At 46.9% G+C, this 15,332-nt stretch overlaps 1 protein-coding gene and 1 long non-coding RNA gene across 2 annotated transcripts in view; one reads left to right on the forward strand and one right to left on the reverse strand.

The window, feature by feature from the left end:
• The window catches only part of SLC6A17 (solute carrier family 6 member 17), a 50,925-nt gene extending 49,005 nt beyond the window's left edge, over positions 1–1,920 (reverse strand). The window contains exon 1 of the mRNA XM_084852851.1: positions 1,103–1,920. The gene's annotated coding sequence lies outside the window, so the exon portion shown is untranslated. The remainder of the gene's footprint in view (positions 1–1,102) is intronic.
• LOC146348320 (uncharacterized) lies at positions 998–9,502 on the forward strand. The gene is made up of 3 exons (XR_014790594.1): positions 998–2,424; positions 6,001–6,118; positions 8,037–9,502. It is a non-coding gene; the product is annotated as an uncharacterized LOC146348320 (long non-coding RNA).
• The last annotated feature ends 5,830 nt before the right edge of the window (positions 9,503–15,332 follow it).

Here is a 15,332-nt window from a genome sequence, read left to right on the forward strand (position 1 = left end):
AATGTTCTTGGGCCAGCCCTGTTCCAGATTCATCCAATTTAAGCAAAAGTGCTAATGAAGCTTCACACTCATGCATCTGGCTATACTTGAGTTACTGGTAGAGCCAGGCCAACGATGTGACCTATATTTTAGGCCATGATGCTACCGTCAGAATATTGTCCTGTTATTTCTGACCTCCACTTCTTCAAAGGCAAGGCACTGGCACCTTTACATCCAAAGAGCCCCAGTGTATCTGCCAAGAATCACAGCAATCCGAGCCCCGTCAAGTGAGTCACTACTAGCAGATGTACCAGATGCGTGTAAAATTTACCACTGGGTAACACTGGCCCCAGAAATGGACTCCCAGCGCAACTAGTCATTTCGCAGGGGTCCAGTTTAAAAACAAAAGAAGCCAAATTACCCCCATCCTCTCCTCCAAGGCTTACCAGTCAAAGGAATGCAGCTTATTCCTGCCCATGTTTGTGCCCCTCATTTAGACTCTTGCTATGAATTGCCAAAGGAAGGAGGGGTGTGAGAGAGGGAGAGAGAGAATTCTAGCTCCAGCTTTTAATTATTCATGAGAGCGGAGTGGTTTCTGCTTCCTTTCCCAATGTTACCATCAAGGTCACGGTTCAGGCCGCGTAGATTCCAGAAGGGGTACCGAGGAGCTTGGTACTCCCGACCCCCCCGACCCAATCCTTAAATGCTAATTCTACAACAAGCATCCCTTCAACGCAAGCAGGCGATCTATCGGGCTTTAGCGAGGGGCCGTTTCTTCTCTACCCCCGCCCGCCTTTCCTCACTCAGTGGTGCATGCAAGGGCTCGGGTTCCGCATCGCTTGTTATTTTTAGGCTTCAGGTGATGCGCGCGCTCTCTTCTTGTTCCAGCTTCTTTCTCCATCCTCTCCCCTAGGAGAGCCGAGATCCCCTTTTCCGCTCTCGCCTAGCAACTAGTTCTCTCGCCCTCTCTCATTCTCTCTCGGGGGTGGTAAAGGACGGAAACAAGCAGATCCCGCCTGTTTGGGGAGAGAGGACCGAGGGAGGCGAGGCAGGGAAGAAGAGGCGCAAGGACAAGGCGCTGCCGGCACCCGAGGAAAGGCGAATGGCCGGGGCTCCTCCTTACCTGGCGGGCGGCTGCTCGGACTCACCGTTCCGTCGGGGCGCCAACAGAGAGGAGGTCCTCTGGGACGGCAGGAAGCACAAGGCTGCCTTAGGCGAACCGGGCGCCTCTGCCCACGAACTCCTCGCCTAGAAGCCCAGCCGAGCTGGCGGCCGGGCAGTCGGCATGCCAAGCCACGCGCTCTGACGCACGGCCCGGCTCCCCAGGCCGCCCGCGGACTCCTCCCGCAGCGCCGGGCTCGGCGCCTCCTCCTCCGCTGGGCTTGGCTTCGCGCCGCTCTGCCAGCCCCGGCGGGCTGGATCGCTCCGGGAGCGAGCGAGCGAGGGGCGGCGAAGCGCGTCCGACCAGCTCCCTCCCGCGCGCGCACGGCCGTCCGGAGAGCGCAGCCCGCCGAGAGAGCTCCGTGGCGCGGCTCCGCGGTCCCCAGCACGGGAGCTGGTCTTTTGGCTGGCCGCGGGTGACGTAGGCGTGAGTCACCGGGCGACGCGCGTCAGCCAGGAAAGCGCGGGGCTCTCGTTGGCCGCACGCCAGCGCGCAGCGCCCCTCCGGGATCGAGCGCCGCCCGGGCGGCCGGGCGAGGCCTGTTTCCCAGAAACAAACCCGGCGCCCAAGCTCGCTTCCCGTCGCTCCTTGGCGGCCAGACTCAGCCAGACCCCGGCCGCCGCCGCCGACACCTGAGGCTCCCCCCACCCAGAAAGGCGGGCTCTTCCCAGAAGGCCTCGAAGCGGCTTTGGCACACTGCGGGAAAGTGTCCCCAATCGCAGGCGGCCGTGCGAGCTGAACGACACGCGTGCCGGCTGGGTCGCTGGCGAGCGCTTCGCGGGAGAGGCGGCGCGCTTCGGATCGGGTTTACATAATCAGTCATGCGCAACTGCAGCGACGGGGGAGAAGCAGCCGGCATTTTACTGGCGCCAACCGCCTTGGTCAAGTCGACAATATCTGGGTGTGAAGTACCAGGGGACCCCAGAAGAGAAGCTCAGCCAGGGAACACGCACCCCCTCCGCCTAAAGCAGCTTTCCCCAGACTGGAAGGGGATTTGCCTCCAGATGTGTTCCACTCCAGCTCCCAGCGTCCCGCAGCCAGCGTCATGTTCGACTACAACTCCCAGCATTGTCGTCCAACACACCTGGAGGGCACGAAGTTGGGGGAAGCTGGTCTAAAGAGGTCACTGGCCTGAGTGTCCGGCTGGGGATGTCTCTCCCCCACCTTCCCAGGGGTTGCTTGAAGAGTGATGTGGCCCTGAGGGGAAGGCAGCAGAGGAGAAGCCCAGGCCGGGGAGCTCCCTGCCATCAGCCAGCTCCCGGAGAGGCCGCCACTGGCCTGAGGTGACTCTCTTGCTTTATCTTTCACACAGCCACCCATCTGGCAATTGTCTGTTGCTCTTCGTTTTAGTATTTTACATGGTAAAGTGCCTTGAACTGGCTTGACAGAAAGGCAGTGTGCACATTTTGCACACCTTTATTTCCTTCTGTCCCACCTTCTGATTCAGAAGGTGGCTGACATAACATCATAAAAGGTCATTATGCTGGGACTGCTTCCAGCCACTCCAACACATGTCACTACTCTGGGTAGCATATTTGGTTCTCATTAGGTAGTCACTGCCCCACTGCCTTACAGCCCATCTCACTTTCCACCCCCCGCTGGTTGCTGGCAATTGGACGGTCCATTGCCTAGCCTTGTGCTTCTTGCGCCATTCCCCTGCCCCAGGTCTGTTCACTGTCCAAGGGCAGAGGCAGGTGCAGCAGGAGTCCAGGCAAGCTGATGAGCATGCAGGAAGGGAGCAATCACTTTCTACATCCCCAGCTTGCTGCATTTCCTCTCTGGAGGAATCCTTCTGGAACCGATGGCGCACTGGAGTTCATGGAGCACTGGAGTTCAGTGCCCGCTCCAGGTTTGGGAGGGCCCTTGGGCAAGACGCCTCAATGGCCCCCCTCCTTCAGTGAGTCTCCCTTCTCACCACCCTTGTCACCAGCTGCTCTTGCTCCTCATCCTCTTCCTCATCACTGCTACCACTTGCTTGCTTGACAGGCAGAGAGCCAGGGAGCAAGGAGGCGGTGGCACCTCCTGCTCTTCCTTCTCACCACCACCATTGTCTGGGCCACAGCGAGAGGCCAGTGAACAAGCAGGTTGCAATGTTGAGGAGGAGGAGCAAGGGGGTTCTTGTCAGTGGGCCCCAGCTGGGGCGTGGGCCCTTGGCAGCTGCCCCACCATGCCTACCCTTGATGACAACAGCTCCCTGTTTGCTGCTGCTCAGGGGTTTCCCAGTCAGATGAACAGCATGGATGAGGGGAAGATCACAGGAGGGGATGTTAAATCTCTTTTCCCCATGAACGTCCTTCTCCCACTGTTCACGTGATTGGGAAATGGTTGAACTGCAGTGAAGAGAGAGCTTTTCTATTGGGAACCAACTCCTCAACAAGCTCCAGACAGCTTGAGATGGTGGGTCCTAATGGGACAGTCTTCCTTCATCCTGGTATTCCCGACAGGGTGGGGGTTCAAGGAGGAGGCTTCATGGTCCAGATGGGGCTTATGGGCCAAATGGGGATGCCTGGTGGGCTAGATCTGGCCCATGGGCTGAAGGTTCCCTACCACTGATGTAATCAATTGATTCTGCCAGACTCCACTTATGACAGGCCAGATTCTGCCATATCCTACCCATAAACTGCCAAGTCTCAGGCACCACCCCAAACTGCCAGAATCTTGATTTCATCCCTGCTCCCAGCCCAAATCAGGTTCTGCCTGATCCCACTCATGCGAACAGTACTTTTAAAATCAAAAGTTGGCAACCCTAATTCCAAAGTCCCTGGGAACGGAGCCCTTGTTTGAAAGGCAAACATGCTGCTAAAGCATACCAGTCTCATGAGCAGGTCAGCCAGGAACAGAGCAGGAAGTTCACCTAGGCAAGTAGAAGCAGAATTAGGCCATTTTCACAGATGAGTGGTGATTAAGAAAAATCATTTATTTATTATTTAAAATGTTTCTTGGCCATGTTTCAGGGCAGGAGCCCACCCAAGGCAATGTACAACGATAGAAATATAACAAAAACCTATGCAGTATTAAAAATGGTAAAAACACAATAAAACCAGCAACAGCAGCAAGCATTCTAAAAAACAACCAACACCAGCATTAAAGTAATAAAAGACGTACAATAGACAACTGCAGCCACAACCCAGTCTGCTAAAATATAATCAAGGGGAGGCCAGAGTAAAGTAGTATGTTTTCAGGGCCTTCTTAAAAGCCCCCAATGATGGGGCCTGGCAAACCCCCAGTGGCACCTTATTCCAGGGGCGTGGGGCCACTGTGCAAAAGATACTCTCTCATGTATCTAGCTGCCCTCACGGATGGGCGAATGAAAAGGGCCTCTCTTGCTGATCTTAAAGTGCAGGCAGGCTGATATGGGTGAAGGCAGTCATTCAAGTAATTTGGTCCCAGACCATTTAAGTCTGTAAAGGTCAAAACCAGCACTTTAAATTGGGCTTGGAAACACTCTGGTAACCAGTGCAGCTCAGTATAGGTGTTATATAATCGAATTGCCTCACCCTACCAACACTGGGGCAACCACATTCTGCACCAGCTGAAGTTTCTGGACCATCTTCAAAGGCAGCCCCATATTCAGTGCATTGCAGTAGTCCAGCCTGGATGTCACTAGTGCATGGATTACCGAGGCAAGGTCCATCCTCTCCACATAGGGCCACAGCTCGCATATCAGCCTAATTTGGTAAAATACACTCCTGGACACTGCAGCCACCTGGGCTTCCCCAGTTAGCAGAGAGTGCAGGAAGACTCCCAGACTACGTACTTGGTCTTTTAGGGGGAGTGCAACCCCATCTAAGATCAGTTGTAAACCTCTGTCCAGAGTAGTTGGTTTCCCAACCCACAGTACCTCTCTCTTGTCTGGATTAAGTTTCATCTTCAGCCTTCAGTCCAAAACAGCCTTCAGACTCTGGTTCATGGGTTCAACAGCCTCCCTGGGATGTGTAGATGGAAATAAGTAGAACTGAGTATCATTCCCATACTGATGACACTTCAGCCCAAACCTCCTGATGATTTCCCCCAGTGGGTTCATGTAGATGTTAAAAAGCATGCAAGGATGGAACCTTGCAGCACCCCAGAGGCTAATGGCTGTGGGGTGGAAAAAAGTCCCCCAGCGTCACCTTCTGAGGCTGCTCCTCCAAGAAAGACTGGAAGCTCTTTAAAACTGTGCCTCCCAAACACAATCCAGATAAATAATTCAGAAGGATACCATGGTTGATGGTATTAAAGGCCACTGAGAGATCCAGTAGAAACAACAGGGTTGTGCTCCCCCCATCAATTCCCCAGCTTAAGTCATCAACCAGGGTGACCAAGGCTGTTTCTGTCCCATAACCAGGTCTGAAACCTGATTCCATTTCTTGGTCTTTAAAGCAAATGAAAGACCTACACTGACTAGGCTTTTCAATTAAAAATGGCTCTTTCCTCCCTTCAGTCCCATATTAACAATATTCACAGGTGACAGATTCCAGCCTAAAGCTACAATCCTATGCTCATTTACCTAGGAGTAAGCTCCCACTGAATTCAGTGGGGTTTACTTCTCAGTATACGTGAGTAGGACAGGAAGGCCTGGTGTGCTATGGTCCATGGGGTCACGAAGAGTCGGACACAACTGAACGACTGAACAACATACGTGGGTAGGATTGTGCTATACAACTATGCTCACTTGCCTATGAGTAAACAACATTAAACTCAGCGGGACTTACTCCAAAGGAAATAAGGCATCGTTAGTGCTAGGTGCGAAAAGACCTTCAGAAAATTTGAGAGCAGGGCCATTTCCATTTGACTCTTCTGCTGGGCCTGCAAAGCAGAGCAAGGCTGCATTGCCACAATAAATCAAGGTGCCAGAATAAGACTCTTTGTCATTTCAGTTTGAAAGTGGGTCTCTTTGGTTTCCAGTCCAATATAAAGAACATTCAGAAGTGACACACTGCAGTCAAGAAGGCACTGGAGAAATCGGGATGGCCGTTTCCAAGTAGTAACTTACCGGTATGTGCTTTTAATCATTTGATCATCTGTATCATCCTGCCAAGTGGGGAGAAGACTTTTACTTAATCAGAAATGTGGGGAAGCAGTGGGGTGGTAAGATTCTTCTCATCAGTTATAGTAGCTGGCCACTGCATATGACTTACAATCAATGTTCCCTATATTTTCCTTTCATATGGCTGTAAACCAGGAATAATTGGGCTGGATCCAGACTCAATCATGGTTAGAGTAAACCCACTGAAATCAACAGGACTTCTGTTAATCATGACTTTGTCCCATTGATCTGAATGATCATTGATCTACTCTAACCATGACTAAGTCTGGATCCAGCCCATACAATGCAGGTCAGTAGATTAAATATTCTATTGGCATGCATTGATTGCCTTTCTTCAGCTGCCCCATGATCAAGCCAGAGGCAATCTTTAAGTGAATCTAGAATCAACCTAAGTAGGGGCTGTGAATAATAATGTATCTTCCCTTAAAATAAATGAAACCACCATCTAATTGGTCACAATTTGTCACTCTTACGGAGACTTGGTCCCCAAAAAGTATGTCATGCCTATCATGATAGTACCAGTGCACATTTTAATGTCTGTATTGTATTACTTTGTTTATTGCACCCAAGGAAAGGCTTTTTATTGACAAACACAGGACGTTCACGGAAAAACAATCAACGTTAATTATTTCACAGTTCCAAAACTACCTCATTAATTTGTCATTTTAAAAAGTTGCACTATTCCCAGAGTGAATTGTGCAGGCATATGTAGATGAACCAGGCGGGACCTGCAACTAAATGTTGTAGGGGGGGGTGCTTGTGTTTAGCCATGCCCTCTATGGGGATCAGATCCATTCCTCCTTTTCCTACAATCCCACACATATCCTGCCACAGTCAGTCAGCATCCCATGTCCACTGAGCATGCTCAGTGCTCATTGGGCTGGGGGGCAGGGTTGCTTCCTTAGTATTTTTTTTCCAAAATAATTTCTGTACTTCTGCAAACCATGGGTGTGTCTCTCCCCCCCTGCCCCCCACTAGTAAACTGATACTTTCATGAGTGTGAGTGTGTGGGTGGACATTGTGGCTACATAAAGACTGACATTTGGAGAACTGAGGACCTGCAATAAATACATACATACATACATACCACAGTGTGAAGTGTTTTTATTCAGGGTTCCAGCTGGCCAGAGCGTCATGTCCTCCCTCTAGGACAGTGGTTCTCAACTCGTTTCAGTCCACAGACCACCAGGCGAATCAAAACATTTTCATGGACCACCTACTTTATTTTAGTTGAGACAGGATTTAAAAGAGTAGACACATTTTGGTTTGAAATGTATTTATTTCTTAGATGTTTGGATTCTCTTCTCACTGACAAGCTTTTCAGTGTTTGGAGTGGTACTTTGATAATGCACAACAAATATTGCTTTCCACTGTGAGTTGATTCCTCTGTTTGGACTTAACGTACAACAAAACCAAAAAACTTACAAGCTGATGCAAATGGCACAAAGAAATCTGACTGTGTACTGACAGATTTAGGTAACTCTTGGTCATACTGGCCCAAACTTTCTCTATGGTGGACTGCCTGTACATGTCTTGGGTCGCAAAATCATTTTTCAGATCCAATAATTCCTCCTGCAGATCCTCTGGAACACTATTAATATCTGCTGTGAATGGATTCCTGATTAAAGATAATCTATCCTTTCTCCTGTCCACCTCCGGAAAGTATCATTGGAATTCGTCTCGTAGCTTCCATAAATTATCAAGAATTTGCATCCAAATGGCTTCCTTTTTCCCAAGCATGGCATCCATGCATGGAAATTGAACCAAATTATTACCTTCAATTCTTACCATCCAGAGTTCCAATTTGTCAAGAAAAGCCTTGATGATGCTTTGGTGAGAGAACTGATTTGCACCTTTCTCTTGCAGCTGAAAATTCAGTTTGTTTAAGATTCCAAAAACATCAACGAGATATGCAGATTCTAAATTTGACTGCATCAGCACATTTTGGAATTCTTCCTTCCCTTGAGCCTAGAGAAACAAATCCAACTCTTCTCTCAATTGAAAAACTCTGTTGAGTATGTTCCCTGCTGATATCCACCATGCAGACAGCAACACATCAAAGTAAGAACCCATGTCCTGGAAAAATCTTTTGAACAGCCTGGTGTTCAGAGCTGATGATTTGATGTAATTCACCACTTTCACCAACCCTTTGAAAATGTCATTGAGTTTATCAGGCAATGTTTTTTATGCCAAAGCTTCCGTATGAATGAAGCAATGAACTCCAGTTACCATTGGAGCACGCTGTGTCACCAATGCTTGGATGCCTGATCTTGAGCCCAGCTTGTGTGTTGCCCCGGCCGTGGGTGTTGAACTCTTAGATTAGAGGTGCCAAGATAGTGATAAATCAGATCCAAAGGTTTACTTACAAGGAGACTGTATTGGGTAACTTGCAGCGCACAGGCGCACCCAATGGTTGGATCAGACAACTTCTCTGAACCCAGAGCCATCAGGTACAACGGGTTTTATACCATACATATCAGCAATGAGGCAGCATGACACTAGCAAGCGGCCTTAGCATTCATTCCCAGCATAGACTAACAGCACTTGGTTCACAGCACGGCCACCTACAGCTCAGCATAAACACATAGCTTCACTTCTCAGGCACAGCCTGATAAGGCTTTCTAGTTATTCGTAAGGAATGCGCTGAGAAGGCTGTTGTCGGGCCTTTGACTCATCTGCACATGCTCAGAGGCTTACTAACAAGGGAATTGCACCAATAATGAACTTAAGCAAGCATTATGGATCTCTAGGCCCCCCTAACATTATAAATGACTTGACTACGCTCCTGGGGCCAATGCAGCATGGCAGGTGCACCATCAGTGGGGACACCCACAAGATTTGCCCAATCCAGACCATGCGCTTCAAAGAAATTGTTAACCATTTCCATCACATCCGGAGCCCTTGTGGTGATATCAAGCATCTTACAAAAAAGAAACTCATCTTTGAAGTCTCCCTCAACCATATATCATGAGAACACCAATAGCTGAGAGCACAATGCAACATCAGTCGATTCATCCAATTGTATGGGAAACAATGGAGACTTCTTTATTTTATCCACAACTTGTTCATTCATGTTCTGTGATATCTCATTTATCCGTCTTCATATTGTGTGTCTAGACAGGTCACTTCCACCTTCCTCCCCAAAACAAGTTTTTAGTTGCAGCCCAGCCATTAAGTGGTGCTTCTGTTGTACAAAAGCATATGAATGTAAATAATGGGAGAAGAGCACATTGTTTTATTGTGCTGTTTTCGTCCTGTAAAGAATGTTAAGTTGTGTAAACACACCACCTCTAAAATGTTTTTATTTGAACTGAATAAATATAGATACCCACAAACTTTCTCTGACAATGGTATCTATATTTAATGTTATGCAGTTATATATTTGTGTGGACCACTGAAAAAGTCACCATGGACCACCAGGAGAGAACCACTGCTCTAGGATACTCCATTGTATTTCCCATCTAAGGCCCCATTCACACCAGGCTTTGGGGCGGGCGTGAGTCGAGGTCCTTTGTGATAGATGACACAGTCACGACTTCGCAGCCATCTGTGGTTTTCGCCCAGAAAATGCGGAGTTCCAAGGAATCGTTTTACTGCTTTTGCGGGGGTTTGCTGCGGGTTCCCCCATGGTTGCGGGCCATCTCTTCCTTCCCCAAACTGACTTCACATTTTACAGTGGGCATGTTGTAGGCATGTGTAGTGCCTGCATCATTCTGTGACGCCCATTTACTCCCCCGATCCCTTTGCAGCTGCACAGTTACAAAGGCACAGAGGGGTGTTTTCATCTATTTAATCACAGTTTTGCAGCTTTGTCTCTTCTCAACGGTTGTGGACTCAGTACCCAAGAGCCAGGGGTGGGGAGGTGTCTTGGGGAAGGACCAGCATCGCTCCAGCCACCATTTCGGAGCGATGGCTAGGCATGTAGCACTCACGCTTGTGAGTGCGGACCATCGCGAGAGTCTTGGGCTGGGGAACTGACAAACTGATGGTGTGGAAATGAAGGGGCACAAAACACTCACTTTTTACCTTAAAAGGGATGGAAAGACGCAGCAGAGCCCTTCAAATACAAAACAGCCATGAAGTGTCGCACCCCCGCACTCACTGCACTGCACAGCTGTGCATTTCAGTTAAATGGCAAAAAAAGAGGGCACGGTGAGTCTGTTAGGAAAGCATGCAGTACATCGCAAGTGTATCGCAGGGCATGCTGACTCGAAGCTGCACTGCTGCACAGTTGTGACGGGGGGGTCAAAGCGGTGCCATATAGATGCGGCCCAAGTTTCCATTCTTTTCCCCTCCAAGAGTCAACCAGCATTCTGTAGCCATTAGTGTACCTAGTCCTCCTTAGATCGTTTTGGGTTTCACTCCTGCATCCATTTGGTTTCCCCCTGCTGAAGATAAACCTTGGGGTTCTCCCAAGCATGCTGATACCAACTCTTGTGTAGGGGTGGTGCTGTTTTGGCTACATAAGGATCCACACTTGGAAAATAAGTTCAGTATTACTGTATCATGATGATACACAATGATAGAGTGGTGGGAGAGAGGAAGAGAATAGGAATAGAAGCAAACAAAGCTGAACAGAACATGGGCAAAGAAACTCACCAAGACATGTCAATGGTATATATGTGTACAGATTAAAGTCTGGTTCATACATTTTCTGCTGCTGCATGGGTACCATAATTTCACACTGCTCCACTAATGTATGAAAGAGGAAGCAGAATGGCTGCAGGGATGTGTTTAATTCCCATGTAAGTGCATTTCCCAAGGCCCTGAGCATACAGTAGAGGGAGGGGGACATAGCCAACAAGGGAAGAGTAAAGGTAAAAAAAAGTTGTACCAAGTGTAAAGTGATGCACTTTGGGGCAAAAAATCCCAACATCAAGTATAGCGTGATGGGATCTGAGCTAGCAGTAACCAACCAGAAAAGAGATCTTGAGGCTGTGGTGGACAGCTCAATGAAGATGTCAGCCCACTGTGCAGCCACTGTAAAAAAGGCAAACTCCATGTTAGGCATAATTAGAAAAGGAATCGAGAATAAAACTGCCAATGTCATACTGCCCCTATACAAATCTATGGTGCGACCACACTTGGAATACCGCATCCACTTCTGGTCACCGCACCTAAAAAAGATATTATAGAGCTGGAAAAAGTGCAGAAAAGGGCAACTAAAATGATCAAGGGGCTGGAGCATCTCCCCTCTGAGAGAAGGTTACAACAACTGGCATTGTTTAGCTTGGAAAAAAGGCGAGTAAGGGGAGACAAGATAGAGGTGTGCAATATTATGCATGGTGTAGAGAATGTGGATAGGGAGACATTTTTCTCCCTCTCTCAAAATTCTAGAACCCGGGGTCATCCCATGAAGCTGATTGGTGGGAGATTCAGGACAGATAAAAGGAAGTACTTCTTCTCACAGCGCATTGTTGAACTATGGAATTCACTACGACAGGATGTAGTGATGGCCACCAATTTAGATGGCTTTAAAAGGGGGTTAGACAAATTCCTGGAGGAAAAGGTTTTCAATGGCTACTAGTCTTGCTGGCTATGTGCTACCACCAGTACCAGAGGCAGTGAGCCTATGTACACCAGTTGCTGGGGAACATGGGTGGGAGAGTGCTGTTGTGCTTATGCCCTGCTTGTGGGTTTCCAGTTGACAGCTGGTTGGCCACTGTGTGAACAGAATGCTGGACTAAATGGACCTTTGGTCTGATCCAGCATGGCTCTTCATATGTTCTTATGTTCTTAATCTCAGTGTTATTCAGTTCAATAATTAGGGATGTCAATTAAATAATTTGATTTGATTATTTAATTGACTATTTTGTAATCAAGTAATTTCTTGATTAACTGATTAAATATAAATATATTTGCATATTGCTATAACCTCAATATTACCATAACTTCAGTATAATATCTTCTTGAACGAAGCCTATCCCCTCTATTGTGCAATGCCTAGTTTGTTTGTTTAACATTCACATTATTGTTGTTGTTATTGCTGTTATTATTATTAGGCAATTTTATTTTAATTTCTTTTAAAAAGGAAGGCCATCTTTCATATTGCCTTTCTCATTCCCTGTTACTACTTCAAAATAAACAAGTGCCCAACTGAATGGAATTTGTCCTCACTGATCAATATTGATCACTGTTTATCGATCAACAATTATTTGAGTTAATTAATCTACCAATTTAAACTTGTAGCCCTAAGCAAAACATACAAGCAATCTATTCAGCAGTACAGCTTTGTAATAAGATAGTGGCAAATATAAAAAACATAACAGTGTTTTTATATAATGAATCTGTGTTAAATGGTGGTTAAACATCTTTTATGTATTGAATAACATTGATAAGATAAAAGAGGCATTATTCTAATATCTGAAAGGCATTGTAAGTTAATTTTCTATTCATTCTTGGTGTTTATAGAGGTAGGAACTGAACCCAAGTCTTCCAGCTGCAAATCCAACTTATGAATGCAGTGGTAGTACCTGGTGTCTGAAAAAAATATTTTGGGTACATCTAAAGGCCAAAGAAAACAAGAGAACTATGAACAGATCTTCTGTTTCTTTAAAAAAAAGTAACAGGAAAGGGAACTTCTCTGCTTCAAAAACTACTGCAGAACAGGAAAAAAAAAACTGGTTGCAGTATGGCTTCTCATGGACAACTTCATGGATAATATATTCACATGGCCAGCCCTACCATTAGGCAGAATAAGGCTGCTGCCTCAGGCAGCTGATTTTGGGTGTCATGAAAGGGCAGCAAATGGTTATTTATTTATTTTATTATCATTGTATTTTTACTCCTAGGGAGAGGCACTTACGGATTTTTTTCCCCACAAGTGCAAAAATAACTTAGCCAGTCTTGGGTATAATGGAGCTTGACTTTGAAGTGGTGTGTGTACGTGTGCGTGTGTGCATGCGCGCCATTTGCTGTTCCATTTCAGGCAGCAAAATGTCTTGGGCTAGCCCTATTCAGAAAGTCTGAACAGTAAATATTCAAAGATGTGGAGAAGGCTGTGTTTTGAGGACTCGGTGTATGTTTGTGGCAGCATCTCAAGACAACACAAATTAAGGTGAATTAATTCCAAACCCGTCTGATTTCAACATATGCTACCAAGAACCCTCCCTCCTCTGCATTAATTCAGAGTGTTTGGGGAGTTGTATAATGCATGCCTGTAAAGAATAATCCCATGTCCTGCCCCATCTGATACATGGTGAAGATTAAACACGACGCTCAACTACAGACATAATTCCATAAATTCACAAACAGCAGCCTATAAATAACTTGCTGGTTATGCATCCACCCTCCCGTGATCCTGATTCTTACATCTTAAGCTGCCATCTGTCTCCATGGTGATAGCATCACATGACCACCAGCCAGTCATTCATAGCAATTTCAGGCTGACATAAAGGAAGGCAAGAGGAGGTGGGGTTGATGATGAATAATTCAGAAAATTTCACAGGGTTTTGAGAGTTTGGGGGAAGAAACTTCAAAACATGAGGAAAGACTGATTTTGCAAAGAGTGCTAAAGAGAGAGGGTTTATTATGCTGCTGTTTTTCAGAATGTTAACCTTCAGGTAAAAGAAAGAATTTTAATAGTAACGAGACTGGATCAGACACAATTCCAGGAGGCCTTTGATAACTGCACACAGCAGGGAGAGGTTCAAAAGGGCTTTCTTCACACGGAGCTTTTATCCTGCTATTGAGATTGCTCCTTCACAGAAGTTTGCGGGCTCTTTACGCGACACCATGATCATCCTGGGCGTCTCCTGCACTAAATGCTCTTTGTTCCATTTTTAAATAGATTGCAAATAATGAGCTATCAAATTACCCCATTGTGTTCCACTTGAGTTCCCTCCGTGAAAAGAGGAAAAGCAGCAAGATGAGGGGCAAGATCAATGAAAGATAATGGAAGGCTCAGATATGGAGAGAAGGAGGGGGAAAAGGGAAAAGGAAGCGGGTGAAAAAGGGAGTCATGATCTCGCCTTTAAAATGGAAGCAGAAAGCCCAGTTTTAAATGCAGGATTTTAGGCTGGTGTAGAGATGTCCCAAGTGTGGCTTCTCCAGTTCCGATGCCAATTCCCTCTGAACTGCAGCTATTAAAGCAGCAGCCGCTGCCTTTAAGGCCAGGAAGTAGCCATCCTCTTCAGGACAATGACCCATTTAGATCACTGTCCTTTCAGACAGCAGACACACTGCTAGCATGTCCAGAAGAAAAGAGAGAAGGAGCAACAGAGCAGACCTCCCCAATCTGGTGCCCAACAGGTGTGCTGGCTGGGAATTATGGGAGTTGCAGTCCAACACATCTGGAGGGCACCAGGTTGGGAAAGGCTGTAATAGGGCATGGTCATCATCACACCCGAAACAAAAAGGTAAACACATCCCTGCTCTGCACTGAAGTTCCTTTTTAATGAAACAGAGAGGAGGAGATTAGAGGCAGGAAAAGAGTGCCCCCTTGGCATCTGCAACAACTGCAACTATCATGGTAAGACTAGCCCTGATCCAAACCAGCTCTTGTTTTACAGTATATGATCAGGATGTATCTACACTGCAGACCTGAACTGGTTTCATAGTCATTTCCTCTACCTCGGGAATCCCATAGGCTCCAATTATTCCTAGTAGTGATGGGAAAAACCCCTAATCTCCAAGTTAGACTTGTAACTTGACTCAAAAAACTGAACTATTCCTTCCTCCTAAACTTGTAGGATATCTTAGTTTATTGTGAACCCAATTACAAGCTACACCAGATTCTACTGGGCCCTTGGAGTGTGACAGGGCCCAATTCTATCCCCACCCAGACCCGCACCCATCTGCCTGCTTACCTTGCTTGCTGTTGCTCCCATGGGAACCTGCCTCTGGCACTGCCTGGCACAAGGCTATGCAGGTGCCCGGAGCACTGTGAAATGCAGCAGGGAGCAAGGAGTTCACATCTTCTCCAATTCAGCTCCAAACCAGTAAAACGTTTTGGAGCCTTAATGGCTCGTATTTTGAGTGAGCATTATGAATTGATGAAATTTGTATTTACAGACTAGGAATTAAGAAACTCGGCAACATCACTAGCTCTCCAGGGATATTTTCTGATATGTACTCCTTGTAAATCATTGTCCCTATTTATTTTGCTTTTTGGAGAGATGTTAGGGATGCCTTATAAAATGTCAGAGTGAGATGCTAGGGTGT

The sequence above is a fragment of the Heloderma suspectum genome, chromosome 4 (assembly GCF_057233095.1).
Source record: "Heloderma suspectum isolate Gila_16-S chromosome 4, 16-S_ref, whole genome shotgun sequence".
Lineage (NCBI taxonomy): Eukaryota > Metazoa > Chordata > Lepidosauria > Squamata > Helodermatidae > Heloderma > Heloderma suspectum.